General features: G+C 45.6%; 1 long non-coding RNA gene across 1 annotated transcript in view; it reads left to right on the plus strand.

Annotated features, from left to right (window-relative positions):
- Positions 1 to 14,112, plus strand: part of LOC138673959 (uncharacterized) — a 43,985-nt gene extending 29,873 nt beyond the window's left edge. The window contains exons 2-3 of the long non-coding RNA XR_011320392.1: positions 6,718 to 6,771; positions 13,635 to 14,112. This is a non-coding gene — a long non-coding RNA (uncharacterized lncRNA). The remainder of the gene's footprint in view (positions 1 to 6,717; positions 6,772 to 13,634) is intronic.
- The last annotated feature ends 5,985 nt before the right edge of the window (positions 14,113 to 20,097 follow it).

Consider the following 20,097-nt stretch of genomic DNA (forward strand, 5'->3'; position numbering starts at 1 on the left):
TGCCCAATATGAGCAAGGGCATCATTTAGAGCAGGGTCATACATCATACTCCCAGGATGATGTACTATTGGCCCAACAAAGGCCACCTGACCAGGACCCTGAGCTTCCGCCATCACCTCCACCAACTTACAGAAATCTGTAATGTAAATTGGTTTCTGAGGTTTGGTTTTATATTTTAGTATAAAAAAATATTTTTATTTTATTCTGCTGTGATAGCACTTTGGTAAGTTTTTGTTTCCAAATGGTTTTTTGATGCTTAAATTTTTATTTAAAACCATATGATATGAATATGGTGTTTCACAAAAAGAAAAGGCTTTTGATATAAGTAAAAATATATATTCAAATGTCAATTTTATGTTGTTGGACCAATCATTACAACATCATACTCAATTACTCGTTTGATAACAATCAGGCAAATAAATCACAGAAACACACATAGTTAAAGGGAACCTGTCACCCCAAAAATCACGGGTGAGGTAAGCCCACCGGCATCAGGGGCTTATCCACAGCATTCTGTAATGCTGTAGATAAGCCCCCGATCTTACCTTCTGATCTTCAGCCGCAGCTCCGGCGCAGGCGTACTTTGTCTGCCCTGTTGAGGGCAGAACAAAGTACTGCAGTGCGCAGGCGCCGGATAGGTCAGAGAGGCCCGGCGCCTGCACACTGCAGTACTTTGCTCTGCCCTCAACAGGGCCGTGGCTGAAGATCAGAAGAGGACGTCTTGGAATGAAGATGGGAGGCGCCGCAGCGGACCAGAGACGCCCATCCGACCAGACCAGCAGCGGGACCGCGCCTGGGTGAGTATAATCTAATGTCTTTTTCTCCTCTTTCAGGTAACATCGGGGGCTTATCTACAGCATTACAGAATGCTGTAGATAAGCCCCTGATGCCGGTGGGCTTACCTCACCCGCGGTTATCGGGGTGACAGGTTCCCTTTAACTAATTTAAGAGTAATTTATGCATTATATATATATGAAAATATTACAGCAAAGAAACAGCATTATCTTGCCAGGGAGTAGCTCCATGAGGAGAAACAAAATAATTTGTAAAAATATCCCTAACTTTTAAGCCAGAAAGGGGTTAACGCGGAGGAAGGACTTGTGTTGTAGGCCTACCCACATTATCCAAAATGCCTTCAACACAGTCAGCTGAGGAACACTCACGAATTCTTGTGAAGTTGTGCAGAACAACACAAGCTTTATTTACTTAATCTACATTTTGCTCACTCAGCTGAATGGCAGACTGGAGAACATGCCATTTGGATGCCAGAATGCCAAAGGCGCACTCCACCAGTCGCCGTGCCCATGAAAGTCTGACATTAAATAAAAATAGAAAAACACTCTGTTCTCTGAGTCACCCCTAAGTGTCCCAAAGTGAGTCTTGAGCCTCACTAGACGGTAAAGTCGTTGCAGATCCCTCTCCAGCTGGAAGCTGTCCCAGTTGGGAGTAGGGCAGAAGGATAGTCCCTTTTGTAATAAGTTGAGTTCCGCAGGGGAAAGCGTATAACCTGAAATGTTAATGACTAGGTTAGGTATCTTACCTGTGACCGGGTTGTCATTTTTTCTCGATCTTCTAGTCGGTCGGTACGCTGGTATCCTCCCCTGCGGCCTTTCGGTAAAAAACGGGGTTTGTTTGAAGCGGTGGATGAGTCGCTTTCCGTGCTGAAGGAACCTGTTTTGCGCTGATATGGACGGCGCCAGGGATTGTTGCCTGCAGTATCGCTCCATTTATACACCCTGTTATGGGTATAGTCCTCGTTATCCCGTTGGAATTTCTGGCGCTTTCTTTCTTCTAGGAATTTCTGGTGGTCCGCAAGTACTTTATCGTTTTTTTCTCTCAAGTTAGTCCAGTCGTATGAGGCCAAGGTCGTAGATAATTGAGTTTCTATAGCTCTGATACTGTCTTTTGTGTCTGTGATAGCCTTTTGCAGGAATTCAATGGTCAAGATGATAATGTCCAGAGAACACTTATTCAGTATCCTCTTGAATTTGTCGCAGAAATCAGGGTTCTCAGAAAAAAGTGTTGGGCGTAGGTTACACCTCAGCCCCCTCGGAATCTTGCCTTGCTTATGGTATTCTGCCAAGGTAACACAATGTAGGTCATAAGATATTAGCTTTCGTCGCTCCTTTTCGTAGTCCCTCGTCCTTAGTTCGTGAAGAGGGGTTTTCAGGAACTCACTGGAGTTTGATACTTGGGATAGGCTATTCGAGCTGGTAGCGGCATCATATGCAAATACGTCCGACGTCATCTGGTGGATCGGTGCTACACCAAGAAAAAAGTCACATATATAGGGATAATGGTGTGCACTCAGGTCAGGGAGAAGCAGGTGCTGGTAAAACGGACCGTGTGGTCCAGTTAATCCAAATAGAAAAAAATTACTGCACACAATACTGGTATGATGCGAAAAAAGGTATATGCCAGGTTTTATTTAAACAAAGAATTTCAAAGTTGCCACAGATTTTTGTAGACAGAAATATATACAGACAGAGACCCAACGTTTTGACCCTCCTGGGTCTTATTCACCTCTCGTGTCTCCCCTTTTCCTCATAGTTTGTAAGCTTACGAGCAGGGCCCTCACTCCTCTTGGTATCTGTTTTGAACTGTATTTCTGTTATGCTGTAGTGTCTATTGTATGTACAAGTCCCCTCTATAATTTGTAAAGCGCTGCGGAATATGTTGGCGCTATATAAATAAAAATTATTATTATTATTATTATTATTATTCATGGGGTTTTACTGGGGAGACAAGGAGACAACATAAGTGGCTGTTTGTCATATAACATAATAATCATAAAAGAAAAAAACACACTGGATAAATAACTAATAAGTACTACCTAAAAAGAAAACAAACCAAAAAACATGCAAAGGAAACAATATATACAGTGGTACAACAAATTTAAAAGCCGCCAATAATGGTGGAGGGCTGGCGGTAAGGAGCAGCGTCCGCTACTATGATCACCTTAGGTAAGCAATGGCAAGGAAAACATAAGTATTTTACCTCTGATCCTATGATACAAATAGACAAGAGTGGCAATAGTAGAAGGTAGGCGACCAATTCCTCTAAAGCATAACCTGTCGTCATGATAAAGCATAAAATGTATAGGTAGCTGGACAGTATACAGTGAGGAGTAATACTACATTAGTATGTGGGAGAAGGGGGTCCGGAGATCCCTAACAAGTAACGTCAAACCCAGGGGATAAATATGAACAAGGTGGTATCTATAAATCTAATGGTAGAGTCCCCATACTAATGAATCTAGTGGTAAATGGAGGGATGCAAGTGAAGGTCCCAGAGCGGCCTCGTCCAGTGTGTTTTTTTCTTTTATGATTATTATGTTATATGACAAACAGCCACTTATGTTGTCTCCTTGTCTCCCCAGTAAAACCCCATGAATAAGACCCAGGAGGGTCGAAACGTTGGGTCTCTGTCTGTATATATTTCTGTCTACAAAAATCTGTGGCAACTTTGAAATTCTTTGTTTAAATAAAACCTGGCATATACCTTTTTTTGCATCATACCAGTATTGTGTGCGGTAATTTTTTTCTATTTGGATTAACTGGACCACACGGTCCGTTTTACCAGCACCTGCTTGTCCCTGACCTGAGTGCACACCATTATCCCTATATATGTGACTTTTTTCTTGGTGTAGCACCGGTCCACCAGATGACGTCGGACGTATTTGCATATGATGCCGCTACCAGCTCGAATATCCTATCCCAAGTATCAAACTCCAGTGAGTTCCTGAAAACCCCTCTTCACGAACTAAGGACGAGGGACTACGAAAAGGAGCGACGAAAGCTAATATCTTATGACCTACATTGTGTTACCTTGGCAGAATACCATAAGCAAGGCAAGATTCCGAGGGGGCTGAGGTGTAACCTACGCCCAACACTTTTTTCTGAGAACCCTGATTTCTGCGACAAATTCAAGAGGATACTGAATAAGTGTTCTCTGGACATTATCATCTTGACCATTGAATTCCTGCAAAAGGCTATCACAGACACAAAAGACAGTATCAGAGCTATAGAAACTCAATTATCTACGACCTTGGCCTCATCCGACTGGACTAACTTGAGAGAAAAAACCGATAAAGTACTTGCGGACCACCAGAAATTCCTAGAAGAAAGAAAACGCTAGAAATTCCAACGGGATAACGAGGACTATACCCATAACAGGGTGTATAAATGGAGAGATACTGCAGGCAACAATCCCTGGCGCCGTCCATATCAGCGCAAAACAGGTTCCTTCAGCACGGAAAGCGACTCATCCACCGGTTCAAACAAACCCCGTTTTTTACCGAAAGGCCGCAGGGGAGGATACCAGCGTACCGACCGACTAGAAGATCGAGAAAAAATGACAACCCGGTCACAGGTAAGATACCTAACCTAGTCATTAACATTTCAGGTTATACGCTCTCCCCTGCGGAACTCAACTTATTACAAAAGGGACTATCCTTCTGCCCTACTCCCAACTGGGACAGCTTCCAGCTGGAGAGGGATCTGCAACGACTTTACCGTCTAGTGAGGCTCAAGACTCACTTTGGGACACTTAGGGGTGACTCCGAGAACAGAGTGTCTCCCACTGGGGACGTCTCTGTTGCGGAGATTCCCCTCGCATCATTAGGACTGAGGAACCAGAGTTCCTTTAATCCACCACAGACTTTCCATGCGGTCGAAACTTTTATTTCATTTGTTGATAAGGATGTTAAAGATCTGTCACATCAACACCGCTTAGGTCTATTCCCCACACGCGCTAATTTGACACCAGCCGAGAAACAGGCACTTTTTTCACTACGGAACAACAAGTCCATTATTATCAAGCCAGCGGACAAGGGTGGGGCCATAGTAGTCGCATCATTGGCAGGCTTCTTATGATGATCCTACTGGGCTGTATCCACTGCGTCCGTAGTTCCGGTTTGTATCTTCAGGTGGAGCCACCTGAAGATACAAACCGGAACTACGGACGCAGTGGATACAGCCCAGTAGGATCATCATAAGAAGCCTGCCAATTCCTTTCAACACCACGGACGCAATGGATACAGTCTAGTAAGACCACCATAAGGAGCCGGTTAATTCTACTTACTACTCAAAGGTAACAATCTGTTACATTTACCTATTTGACAACTAAGGCGCTCCTGGTATTTTATGAAATAGGATATTTATCCACACTGCGGTTATGCTTTCGCTTTTCTGGTTCGGTAACCTGTAAAAATTCTCTTTTGGATAACATAGATTGTAGGGTACGGAGGATTTTTGTTACTCAGCGCAGGTATTACTTGATTTTTATTTCTCCATAGATTACGATACAAAAAGGTGGAATTGTATCATTACTTGCTGCCGAGTTTCCTAAGGGTAGAAGCGCTACTGGTCTTTTTATAGATCTACAATTATAAACCTGTCGTTACTGTCAACTACAGCTAACAGAACTACAGAGAAAAACTGCTTATAATTATAGAATTGGGTGCCTGAGTTCGGCGGCTTATGCACCCTGATATGTTTCCCATCCAGGGCTCCTATACAGTGTGGAAATTGACAACCATCAGAAAAACCACAGGCTATTTTCAGCCAATCCTCCATTTTGTGCTCAGGCATCACAAGTTCATGTACAGTACAGACCAAAAGTTTGGACACACCTTCTCATTTAAAGATTTTTCTGTATTTTCATGACTATGGAAATTGTACATTCACACTGAAGGCATCAAAACTATGAATTAACACATGTAGAATTATATACTTAACAAAAAAGTGTCAAACAACTGAAATGATATCTTATATTCTAGGTTCTTCAAAGTAGCCACCTTTTGCTTTGATGACTGCTTTGCACACTCTTGGCATTCTCTGAGTGTGATGCCAGCCTAATACTACAAGTTCCATGATGCTTCGCACAGGCCTCTAAGCCTGAACCTAGCACACCCACTCCAAAACACACCCAAATCCCTCCCTCCTCTCCCACCTCTATCTTCATTTCTGTTTGTCAGTACCTTCCACCCCTTCTCCAATTTAGTCCAATCAACCATTAGACACCATTGGAGTCTATTGCAAAAAAGTTACCCTACCATTCCGGAGTTTAAACTACCCTTTTTATCCTGTTTTCACAGGGCTAAGAACCTGCGGGATAGATTAGTCAAGGCGTAGGTGGGTTCCAAGATCTCTACATCCAGGCAAACATTTTTGCAGACACAAAAACAGGGCACTTTCCCTTGTCTCAGTTTTCTACAGTGCAACAATGTCCAAAAAGGTTCCAAAGTCTTTCACCCACATACGGGTCGTGGAATCCCGATCAAGGGTTTCTATACATGTGACTCTTCATACGTTGTATATATAATTAAGCACCCATGCGGTCTGGCCTACGTGGGGGAAACCACCCAGCCTATTAAAGACAGGGTGTCACAGCATAAGTCTACTATTTGCTGCAAAAAAAACCATCTGCCCCTTCCATATCACTTCCACGAAAAAAACCACAACATCTCGCAACTCAGGTTCCAGGTTCTGGAACAAATTGAACCCCATAGGAGAGGTCTTAACAGGATCAAAATGCTTAAAAAAAGGGAAGTGTTTTGGATTTTTACCCTCCAGACCCTTGAGCCAAAAGGTCTCAATAGGGACTACAATTTTTGTGAAAACAGTGGGCTATTGTCATTATGGTCTGCATTATACTGTATGTTTTTTTATGCATTGTTTTTGCTCATATGCTAATTCTCTTCTTTTTTCTTTTTAGAATCGTTAGAACTCACCACGTTCACCGCACGGGGCACCGTTAATAGTCCACGTGGTATGATATCATCACTCCATTTTATTTCTCCACTTATTTCTCCTTTTATTATGGTTCCTCTTTTTGTTCTCCCTCCCCTCCCCCTCTCCTCTATTCTTTATTCCCTCTATTACCCATTGTTACGTTTCACCTTTATTGTCCTCTTATCCCAGCCCATACATGTTATGAACAGGTGATTCAGAACCACAATGGACTTAGTGGTTAAGAGCACACAAAGTGACCTGATAGTTACTAACATAGGACGAGCTCTGAGACGTGGGAACTCTGCTGACCGCAACCCCTAATCCTATCATACCACACTAGAGGTAGCCGTGGATTGCGCCTAACGCTCCCTATGCAACTCGGCACAGCCTGAGAAACTAGCTAGCCCTGAAGATAGAAAAATAAGCCTACCTTGCCTCACAGAAATTCCCCAAAGGAAAAGGCAGCCCCCCACATATAATGACTGTGAGTTAAGATGAAAATACAAACACAGAGATGAAATAGACTTTAGCAAAGCGAGGCCCGACTTACTGAATAGACCGAGGATAGGAAAGATAGCTTTGCGGTCAACACAAAAACCTACAAACAACCACGCAGAGAGGCAAAAAGACCCTCCGCACCGACTAACGGTACGGAGGTGCTCCCTCTGCGTCTCAGAGCTTCCAGCAATCAAGAAAAACCAATATAGCAAGCTGGACAGAAAATATAGCAAACAAAAGTAACACAAGCAAAACTTAGCTTATGCAGGGCAGACAGGCCATAAGAACGATCCAGGAGAAAGCAAGACCAATACTGGAACATTGACTGGAGGCCAGGAACAAAGAACTAGGTGGAGTTAAATAGAGCAGCACCTAACGACTTAACCTCGTCACCTGAGGAAGGAAACTCAGAAGCCGCAGCCCCACTCACATCCACCAGAGGAAGCTCATAGACAGAACCAGCCGAAGTACCACTCATGACCACAAGAGGGAGCTTGACTACAGAATTCACAACAGTACCCCGCCTTTGAGGAGGGGTCACCGAACCCTCACCAGAGCCCCCAGGATGACCAGGATGAGCCAAATGAAAGGCACGAACCAGATCAGCAGCATGAACATCAGAGGCAAAGACCCAGGAAGTATTTTCCTGACCATAAACTTTCCACTTAACCAGGTACTGGAGTTTCCGTCTCGAAATACAAGAATCCAAAATCTTCTCCACTATATACTCCAACTCCCCCTCAACCAAAACCGGGGCAGGAGGATCAACGGATGGAACCACAGGTGCCACGTATCTCCGCAACAATGACCTATGGAATACGTTATGGATGGAAAAAGAAGCTGGAAGAGTCAAACGAAAAGACACAGGATTAAGAACCTCAGAAATCCTATATGGACCAATAAAACGAGGCTTAAACTTAGGAGAGGAAACTTTCATAGGAATATAACGAGATGACAACCAAACCAAATCCCCAACACGAAGTCGGGGACCCACACAGCGCCTGCGGTTAGCGAAATGTTGAGCCTTCTCCTGAGACAATGTCAAATTGTCCACCACATGAGTCCAAATCTGCTGCAACCTATCCACCACAGTATCCACACCAGGACAGTCAGAAGACTCAACCTGCCCTGAAGAGAAACGAGGATGGAAACCAGAATTGCAGAAAAACGGCGAAACCAAAGTAGCCGAGCTGGCCCGATTATTAAGGGCGAACTCGGCCAAAGGCAAAAAGGACACCCAATCATCCTGATCGGCAGAAACAAAACATCTCAGATATGTTCCCAAGGTCTGATTGGTTCGTTCAGTCTGGCCATTTGTCTGGGGATGGAAAGCCGAGGAAAAAGACAAATCAATGCCCATCCTAGCACAAAAGGCTCGCCAAAACCTCGAAACAAACTGGGAACCTCTGTCAGAAATGATGTTCTCCGGAATGCCATGTAAACGAACCACATGCTGGAAGAACAATGGCACCAAATCAGAGGAGGAAGGCAATTTAGACAAGGGTACCAGATGGACCATCTTAGAGAAGCGATCACAAACAACCCAAATGACCGACATTTTTTGAGAGACAGGGAGATCCGAAATAAAATCCATAGAGATATGTGTCCAGGGCCTCTTCGGGACCGGCAAGGGCAAAAGCAACCCACTGGCACGAGAACAGCAGGGCTTAGCCCGAGCACAAATCCCACAGGACTGCACAAACGAACGCACATCCTACGACAGAGACGGCCACCAAAAGGATCTAGCCACCAAATCTCTGGTACCAAAGATTCCAGGATGACCAGCCAACACCGAACAATGAACCTCAGAGATAACTCTACTCGTCCATTTATCAGGGACAAACAGTTTCTCCGCTGGGCAACGGTCAGGTCTATTAGCCTGAAATTTTTGCAGCACCCGCCGCAAATCAGGGGAGATGGCAGACAAAATTACCCTCTCTTTGAGAATACCCGCCGGCTCAGACAAACCCGGAGAGTCGGGCACAAAACTCCTAGACAGGGCATCCACCTTCACATTTTTAGAGCCCGGAAGGTACGAAACCACAAAGTCAAAACGGGAGAAAAACAGCGACCAACGAGCCTGTCTAGGATTCAACCGTTTGGCAGACTCGAGATAAGTCAAGTTCTTGTGATCAGTCAAGACCACCACGCGATGCTTAGCTCCTTCAAGCCAATGACGCCACTCCTCGAATGCCCACTTCATGGCCAGCAACTCTCGATTGCCAACATCATAATTACGCTCAGCAGGCGAAAACTTCCTGGAAAAGAAGGCGCATGGTTTCATCACCGAGCCATCAGAACTTCTTTGCGACAAAACAGCCCCTGCTCCAATCTCAGAAGCATCAACCTCGACCTGGAACGGGAGCGAAACATCTGGTTGGCACAACACAGGGGCAGAAGAAAAATGACGCTTCAACTCTTGAAAAGCTTCCACAGCAGCAGAAGACCAATTGACCATATCAGCACCCTTCTTGGTTAACTCAGTCAACGGTTTAGCAATACTAGAAAAATTATTGATGAAGCGACGATAAAAATTAGCAAAGCCCAGGAACTTTTGCAGACTCTTCAGAGATGTCGGCTGAGTCCAATCATAAATGGCCTGAACTTTAACAGGGTCCATCTCGATAGTAGAAGGGGAAACAATGAACCCCAAAAATGAAACCTTCTGAACACCAAAGAGACACTTTGACCCCTTCACAAACAAAGAATTCGCACGCAGAACCTGGAACACCATTCTGACCTGCTTCACGTGAGACTCCCAATCATCCGAGAAGACCAAAATATCATCCAAGTATACAATCAGGAATTTATCCAGGTACTCTCGGAAGATGTCATGCATAAAGGACTGAAACACTGATGGAGCATTAGAAAGCCCGAATGGCATAACCAGGTACTCAAAATGGCCTTCGGCCGTATTAAATGCTGTTTTCCATTCATCGCCCTGTTTAATACGCACAAGATTATACGCACCACGAAGATCTATCTTGGTGAACCAACTAGCCCCCTTAATCCGAGCAAACAAATCAGACAGCAGCGGCAAGGGGTACTGAAATTTGACCGTGATTTTATTTAGAAGGCGGTAATCAATACAAGGTCTCAGCGAACCATCCTTCTTGGCCACAAAACAGAACCCTGCTCCCAATGGCGACGATGACGGGCGAATATGATCCTTCTCCAAGGATTCCTTTACGTAACTCCGCATAGCGGCATTCTCAGGCACAGACAAATTAAACAAGCGACCTTTAGGAAACTTACTACCAGGAATCAAATCGATAGCACAATCACAATCCCTATGCGGAGGTAGGGCACTGGACTTGGGCTCATCAAATACATCCCGGTAATCCGACAAGAACTCTGGGACCTCAGAAGGGGTGGATGATGAAATAGACAGAAAAGGAACATCACCATGTACCCCCTGACAACCCCAGCTGGACACAGACATTGATTTCCAATCCAATACTGGGTTATGGACTTGTAGCCATGGCAACCCCAACACGACCACATCATGCAGATTATGCAACACCAAAAAGCGAATATCCTCCTGATGCGCAGGAGCCATGCACATGGTCAGCTGGGTCCAGTACTGAGGCTTATTCTTGGCCAAAGGCGTAGCATCAATTCCTCTCAATGGAATAGGATACTGCAAGGGCTCCAAGAAAAACCCACAGCGCCTAGCATACTCCAAGTCCATCAAATTCAGGGCAGCGCCTGAATCCACAAATGCCATGACAGAATAGGATGACAAAGAGCAGATCAAAGTAACAGACAAAAGAAATTTCGACTGTACCGTACCAATGGTGGCAGACCTAGCGAACCGCTTAGTGCGCTTAGGACAATCGGAGATAGCATGAGTGGAATCACCACAGTAAAAACACAGCCCATTCTGACGTCTGTGTTCTTGCCGTTCAGCTCTGATCAAAGTCCTATCGCACTGCATAGGCTCAGGTCCATGCTCAGATAATACCGCCAAATGGTGCACAGTTTTACGCTCACGCAAGCGTCGACCGATCTGAATGGCCAAAGACATAGACTCACTCAGACCAGCAGGCATAGGAAATCCCACCATGACATCCTTAAGGGCTTCAGAGAGACCTTTTCTGAAAATTGCTGCCAGCGCACATTCATTCCATTGAGTGAGCACAGACCACTTCCTAAACTTCTGACAATATATCTCTACCTCATCCTGACCCTGAGACAGAGCCAGCAAATTTTTCTCTGCCTGATCCACTGAATTAGGTTCATCATACAGCAATCCGAGTGCCAGAAAAAACGCATCAATATTACATAATGCAGGATCTCCTGGCGCAAGTGAAAATGCCCAGTCTTGAGGGTCGCCATGTAATAAAGAAATAATGATCTTAACTTGTTGAACTGGGTCACCAGAGGAGCGGGGTTTCAAAGCCAGAAACAGTTTACAATTATTCTTAAAACTCAGAAACTTAGCTCTATCTCCAGAAAACAAATCAGGAATAGGAATTCTTGGCTCTAACATAGAATTCTGAACCACAAAGTCTTGAATATTTTGTACTCTTGCAGTGAGATGATCCACACAAGAAGACAGATCTTTAATGTCCATCACTACACCTGTGTCCTGAACCACCCAAATGTCTAGGGGAAAAGAGAGACAAAACACAGTGCAAAGAAAAAAAATGGTCTCAGAACTTCTCTTTTCCCTCTATTGAGAAGCATTAGTACTTTGGGCCTCCAGTACTGTTATGAACAGGTGATTCAGAACCACAATGGACTTAGTGGTTAAGAGCACACAAAGTGACCTGATAGTTACTAACATAGGACGAGCTCTGAGACGTGGGAACTCTGCTGACCGCAACCCCTAATCCTATCATACCACACTAGAGGTAGCCGTGGATTGCGCCTAACGCTCCCTATGCAACTCGGCACAGCCTGAGAAACTAGCTAGCCCTGAAGATAGAAAAATAAGCCTACCTTGCCTCAGAGAAATTCCCCAAAGGAAAAGGCAGCCCCCCACATATAATGACTGTGAGTTAAGATGAAAATACAAACACAGAGATGAAATAGACTTTAGCAAAGCGAGGCCCAACTTACTGAATAGACTGAGGGTAGGAAAGATAGCTTTGCGGTCAACACAAAAACCTACAAACAACCACGCAGAGGGGCAAAAAGACCCTCCGCACCGACTAACGGTACAGAGGTGCTCCCTCTGCGTCTCAGAGCTTCCAGCAAGCAAGAAAAACCAATATAGCAAGCTGGACAGAAAATATAGCAAACAAAAGTAACACAAGCAAAACTTAGCTTATGCAGGGCAGACAGGCTATAAGAACGATCCAGGAGAAAGCAAGACCAATACTGGAACATTGACTGGAGGCCAGGAACAAAGAACTAGGTGGAGTTAAATAGAGCAGCACCTAATGACTTAACCTCGTCACCTGAGGAAGGAAACTCAGAAGCCGCAGCCCCACTCACATCCACCAGAGGAAGCTCATAGACAGAACCAGCCGAAGTACCACTCATGACCACAAGAGGGAGCTTGACCACAGAATTCACAACAATACAGCAATTTGTTATTTTTACATTTTTTTCTTTATTATGGCTCTTGCCTTTACGTCCGTCTATTCCCCCCTCTCTTTTCCCTCTTTTTCTTTAGTGCACACATCCAGCATCTCTTGCGGTCACATGACCGTAATTGCATCATCGCTTACTGGGATTCTAATCCTCCTTTCCTGTGCACGTATCTAGCGATCTCTGCGCATGCGCCACCTCCTGCGGTCACAAGACTGCTATTACGTCACCGCTCACCGGGATTTAAACCCAGAAGTGCTCCTTCTCACTCAGCGTCCTCCCTGCTGCACGGCGCTCTGTTCTGCTGCATCCGGCCCTCCAGGTATGCTGTCTTCCATCGCCGTCCTGCACTTCTTCTCACCCTCACTGTACCCAGCTACCTTTGACCTGCACATTTTTCTGATACAGCGCGGTACTCCTTGCAAGGCTCGTTTCCTTATTGTGGCACTCTTCCCAGTTGCAGTGTCCTCCATTTTTTCAGGTACAGGGTTACCGTTACCTTAGTTTCTATTTTTCCCCCTATTGCCGGGGCCCATTTAACCCTTATATTCTTTTTACTACTTGTTCTCTGTTTTAGCTTACACTGGCCGCAGCAGTTCCTCTCCCTTCTGACGCTTGTTTTACGCATTTTATTCTGCTTCTATATCCAGGTACCCTCTGCTGCATCGGCTTATCAGTATTATCCCCCTTTCTCTCCTTTCTTTGTCCTGACTTCTAGGAACCACATAGGTTACCTCTTTGTTTTATTTTCTAGGCACCATTAGGTTTATGTCCCTTATGGTACCTTCACCATGACTATGGTACCCCAAGTGTCTCTAGCCACTTACATGTGTATATCATCACTTATGTTTTATCATTTTTCAGGTCTTCTCTTTAGAATCACTACTAGCGACAGCCTAGGTCTTCACCTGAGACATCTATCAATTAAAATTGTTTGTGGCACTGCTTTTCTCTGCTGATCGGAAGATGTTTATAGACTATGTATTCTCCACTTTTTTGTCGTATCAGGCATGTGGCAGCCACTGTCTACACACTAAATGTTGCTCGTTTAGCCATATCACTATTATGACTTCCCTCATTCAGCAACTCAGCACAGACTATACCTCCACCACGCACGGAGCACCTTTTTCTTCTGGATAGATTCCTCTCTCCTGCACTTGTGTCTCTGAACATAGGGAGCATCACTAATGTTATGGTTTTGTATGATTCACCATTTTCTCGCATCATATGACATTTATCTCTGCGACATTTATCATGTGACATTGTATCTGTTTATGTATTCATAGTTCATGTTAAAGAAATGCTCTGATGAAGGTCCTATGTGGGGCCGAAAACCTTTAGCAGTTTTATTGTCTGGATGCACCAATAAATAAGAAGCTTTTTTGATTCGCATCGAGTGCCAAGTTTATTCATCTTGAAATAGTGGAACGTTCTATGAGAAATTCAAGATGTAGTCCCGCATAAGATAATCCAGTTGGACAGGAATCTGAAAGCACACACACAAAAAATATTAGCTAAGTAACAATGCTTTTCTAAAACCCTAGTAGACAAAAGTATTATGAGGAAAACAAAAGGCAGGAGACAGGTGTACCTTCCTAAATTTATAATGGATACTAACATTTACTACATATTTAGATATGATTTCTAAAAAAATTGAATGATATAATTTAAATCAGATGGTATGAAAATAAAAATAGTAACTAAAACTTCATCTACATACAGTGAGTATGTGTGAGTATGGTGAATGCATACCATAATGTAAGTAGAAGACGCTCCTCTGCAGATATGCATTTCTGCATCCTTGTATCCTGATATGTGATTCCAGGACGTACTGTCTCCAACAAGATATCAAATGTGGGTATTGTAATGCGACAGTACTGGAAGAATTTGTCCGGATGTGTCCGTAGAGCTGAATAGAGCCTGTGAAAATGGCCTTTAGTGAGGAGTTGCTACAAAAGTGGATGCACCCACATTTTTCTTATCCTCCTTCACGGATCAACTATCACGGGGTATGGGTGGCCAAAGCGGCGAGACAAGACCCAATTAAATAACACCCGCTGAGTTGGTATGAGTTGCAGGAGGTCACACATGTTGCCCAACTACCACCAAAACACCTACACAAGCACAGCAACAAAATGGCCATAGGGGAGGGTTCCACCTTTTGTAGAGGCCTTAAATAGGATTATGGTGATGATTTAAATTAATTTCAGGCCTCAAAACCGTTAAATGTCCATTTTGTATGGTTGCGTGAAAAAAACGCATTACGGATGCCATACGGATTACATATACGCAGGTTAACAACCGTAAAATATGCAGACACACCCTGCCTATGGCTGACATATGGATCACTGTTTTGGGATCATTTCTGCGTATTACGCATGTAAAATACCGACCGTATTTCCCTACGCTGAGTGTGATGCCAGCCTAATACTACAAGTTCCATGATGCTTCGCACAGGCCTCTAAGCCCGAACCTAGCACACCCACTCCCAAACACACCCAAACCCCTCCCTCCTCTCCCTCCTCTCTCTTCAAAAAGATTTGTGATGTCATTTCTGTCCAACTCCTCTTTTACATTTGTCCAACCCACACTCCATTACACACAGATAGATAGGTAGATAGATAGATAGATATGGGATGGATAGATAGATAGATACATACAGATGTCTACTATATAATTATCTAAGGGTCACTTCCGTCTGTCTGTCTGTATATCTGTCTGTCTTTCTGTCACAGATATTCATTGGTCGCGGCCTCTGTCTGTCATGAAAATCCAAGTCGCTGATTGGTCGTGGCAAAACAGCCACGACCAATCAGCGACCAGCACAGTCCGGCGGAAAAATGGCCGCTCCTTCCTCCCTGCAGTCAGTGCCCGCTCCGTACTCCCCTCCAGTCAGCACTCACACAGGGTTAAAGGCTGCATTACACCGCATTATGCCATGGTGTAACGCACTCCATTAACACTGCTATTAACCCTGTGTGACCAACTTTTTACTATTGATGCTGTGTATGCAGCATCAATAGTGAAAAGATCTAATGTTAAAAATAATAAAAAAAATAAAAAATCATTATTTACTCACCGTCCGTCAGCCCCTCGGATCCACAATAGGCCTTTCCCGCTGCTCGTGACATTCCGGTGACCGCTCCATGCATTGCAATCTCGCGAGATGATGACGTGGTGTGTGGGCGTGTGCTAGCGATGCATCTGCCATTGAAAGTAATGGCGGTGTTAACGGACTACGTTATACCGCGTTATGCCGTGGTGTAACGTAGTCCGTTAAACGGGTTTACGCAACGCAGTGTCAACCCAGCCTAACAGAAAATGTGAAAAAAATTCAAAGTGCGATGAAATTGCAAAAAAAGTGCAATCCTACACTTGTTTTTTGCTTGGCTTGGTTCACTAAATGCTAAGCCTGTGTGCACATGTTACAAACACCACAAGAAAAAAATCAGTGTAAAAATGTCCAGAGAATCGCATCAAGGTCAAATACAAAAGTTTATTAATTATACACAAAAAGACCTACAGACAGGACAAATGGTAAAAGAGTGACAGATCCTCCCACAAAACAGACAGGCGGTGAGGAAGTATGTGAAGCAACCTGGGAGACAACACATGATCATTAGTGTTGAGCGATACCTTCCGATATCGGAAAGTATCGGTATCGGTTTGGATCGGCCGATATTCAAAAAATATCGGATATCGCCGATACCGATACCCGATCCCAATGCAAGTCAATGGGACCAAAATATCGGAATTAAAATAAACCCTTTCTTTCCTTGTAGGTTCATTCTACATGAAGGAAAACAACTAAGAATAATGTAGGATGTATGGGGGAGGTGGCGGAGACATTAAAGGCAATGAGGATTAGTCCAATCAAATAGAATAGCATGATTTTTTTTTTTTTTAAAGACGTTCGGATTGAAAAAGATATTGACTATGTACATTTTTTTTATTTTGTCAGATATTGATGTTTCACTATTCCACGACCTTCCCCTTCTTTTTTTTCCTTTTCCCACACTTTCATCTTCATCATCATCAGCATCTTTGACATCAACTTCTTCACCTTATTCATCTTCTTCTTCATCTTCTACCTATATTTTTTTTTTATTACATTCTTCATATTCATTTTCTTCAACTATTATTATTCTTCCTATTCTACATATTCTTTTTATTCCACTGTTATTATTCTTCCTATTCTACTTCTTCATCATATTCTCATTTGTGACAGGCATTCCCGTAGTTGTTATCTATAAAAGTTGGAAGATTACACCTTCCGTTCTGCCAGTCACAAAAGTTACATTTGTCCGCGTTCAGTTTGGCCTGCAGCATCAGGCTTTATCCAGGGGCACCACGAGGAGGAACGGACTCACCGCCATACACTGCTTAGTCTTCTTCTGCATATAATTTAGATAATATCTTTTGCTCTGATATTAAGTCTTATGCTTAATGTTCTTCTGCTCTTTGTTCTGCAGCCTCTTGTTCTTCTGCTTCTCGGTCTTCCATGTTGTCGTCTCCAGGGTCGTCGTCTCCAGTGTCGTCATCTCCGCCGTCGTCGTCTCAGCCGTCGTCGTCTCCGCCGTCGTCGTCTCCGCCGTCGTCGTCATCGGGGTGGTCTTCCGGGTCGTCGTCATCGGGGTGGTCTTCCGGGTCGTCGACGTTAGGGTCTTCAACTTGGAAATGTAGCAGAAGGTACAAGAAGGCTGAGAAAATGCCAAGAACCAGCTGATGGAACTGGAACTCAGATGGCTACCCGAAGGTTCAAGAGCCTATGGAACTACCGAGGACCAGCTGACGTTACTGGAACCCGGTTACTAAGCAGGAGGTACCCGTGCTAAAAAGCACTACCAAGGACCGCCTGACGTTGGCGGAACTCGGATACCCAGAAGGAGGCACCTAAGCCAAAGGCTCTGCCCAGAACCAGCTGACGTTACTGGAACCAGGATGGGGAGCAGAAGGTACAAGAGCAAAAGACACTGCCGAGAACCAGCTGACGGTACTGGAACCCGGATGGGTAGCCGAAGGTCCAAGAGCCAATGGAACTACCAAGGACCAGCTGACGTTACTGGAACCCGGTTACTAAGCAGGAGGTACCCGTGCCTGAAAGCACTACCAAGGACCACCTGACGTTGGTGGAACTTGGATACCCAGAAGGAGGCACCTAAGCCAAAGGCTCTGCCCGGAACCAGCTGACGGTACTGGAACCAGAATGGGGAGCAGAAGGTACAAGAGCAAAAGACACTGCCGAGAACCAGCTGACGGTGCTGGAACCAGGTGGTGGACCCGAAGGCCCACAGGAGAGGAGAGAACAGCTAGGCCGCGAGGCAGCCGCAGTTACCGAACCCCAACAGTCCTACAGGGGGAGCTGGGCCTACTGGCACTACAGAACCAGCCTTGACTACCAGTTCACGCAGCCCACATAGGAAGCTCCTAAACTGGAGGCACCCTGGAGTTGGCTAACCCGACCGCACCACGACGAGGCAAGCATAGGTCTCTCAGTGAGCTTGACACAACCCGGAAACAGCTGACGGTGCTGAAACCAGGTTTGGCACGAGGGAGTACCTGTGACAAAAACACTGCCGAGAACCAGCTGGCGGTGCTGGAACCCGGATGCGTTGCCCCAGTGTGCAAGAGCCAATGGCACGACCGAGGACTAGCTGACGGTGCTGGAACCCGGTTACTAAGCTGTAGGTGCCCGCGCTTAAAAGCACTACCAAGGACCGCCTGGCGTTGGCGGAACTCGGATACCCAGGAGGAGGCACCTAAGCCAAAGGCTCATCCCAGAACCAGCTGACGGTGCTGGAACCAGGTGGTGGACCCCAAGGCCCACAGGAGAGGAGAGAACAGCTAGGCCGCGAGGCAGCCGCAGTTACCGAACCCCAACAGTCCTACAGGGGGAGCTGGGCCTACTGGCACTACAGAACCAGCCTTGACTACCAGTTCACACAGCCCACATAGGAAGCTCCTAAACTGGAGGCACCCTGGAGTTGGCTAACCCGACCGCACCACGACGAGGCAAGCATAGGTGTCTCAGTGAGCTTGACACAACCCGGAAACAGCTGACGGTGCTGAAACCAGGTTTGGCACGAGGGAGTACCTGTGACAAAAACACTGCCGAGAACCAGCTGGCGGTGCTGGAACCCGGATGCGTTGCCCCAGTGTGCAAGAGCCAATGGCACGACCGAGGACTAGCTGATGGTGCTGGAACCCGGTTACTAAGCTGTAGGTGCCCGCGCTTAAAAGCACTACCAAGGACCGCCTGGCGTTGGCGGAACTCGGATACCCAGGAGGAGGCACCTAAGCCAAAGGCTCGGCCCAGAACCAGCTGACGGTGCTGGAACCAGGTGGTGGACCCCAAGGCCCACAGGAGAGGAGAGAACAGCTAGGCCGCGAGGCAGCCGCAGTTACCGAACCCCAACAGTCCTACAGGGGGAGCTGGGCCTACTGGCACTACAGAACCAGCCTTGACTACCAGTTCACGCAGCCCACATAGGAAGCTCCTAAACTGGAGGCACCCTGGAGTTGGCTAACTCGACCGCACCACGACGAGGCAAGCATAGGCGTCTCAGTGAAGTTGACACAACCCGGAAACAGCTGACGGTGCTGAAACCAGGCTTGGCACGAGGGAGTACCTGTGACAAGAACACTGCCGAGAACCAGCTGGCGGTGCTGGAACCCAGATGCGTTGCCTTGCCTATTAAAGATTGTCTTCCTAGAGCCCCAACTAGCGGTGTTGGAGCAAAGGGTAAGCAGGGGGAGATGAGTGTAGGCCGAAGCCTGCACTGGAGGCAGCTTTGTGTCTGCGTTGCGTTTGCAGGACACTTTGCCGGCTACACACTGGGGGAACAGCTGGCGTTGCTGAACCCCACTAACACAATGGCGTGTGTTTTTCTCTGTGCAGCTAGCACTTGCGGGCAAAAACTAGCGATGTTAGAACCCGTGTTGAAGCAGGAGGAGGAGGAGAGGAGCAGAGTGTAGGCCGAAGCCTAGTTGAACCAATTTCAAAGGAAACCTTTAACCCCCCCCTCAGGTGTTACAAAGTACAAGAGACACACCTTGTGCAGTATTAATGCTGCACAAGTGAAAGGTTGCTCTATTAATTTGTCTACTTGCACACGCTGAATGAAAGACATACACAATTTACCCCATTCTACAGTCAAACTGTAGTGGATGCGTGACTTGGTTTTTTGATGAGACGCAGCACAGGTGTCCAAAATAACGCCTTGGTGCTTGGCGCAGCTTCCTGAGCGTTGTTATTTGCTGTACAGGAGTCTGCGCTATTGTGTTATCCCTTGGCAATGCCCTGTTAGCGCTGCCCATCTTATGACAT

Source organism: Ranitomeya imitator, chromosome 4 (genome assembly GCF_032444005.1).
Source record: "Ranitomeya imitator isolate aRanImi1 chromosome 4, aRanImi1.pri, whole genome shotgun sequence".
Classification (NCBI taxonomy): domain Eukaryota; kingdom Metazoa; phylum Chordata; class Amphibia; order Anura; family Dendrobatidae; genus Ranitomeya; species Ranitomeya imitator.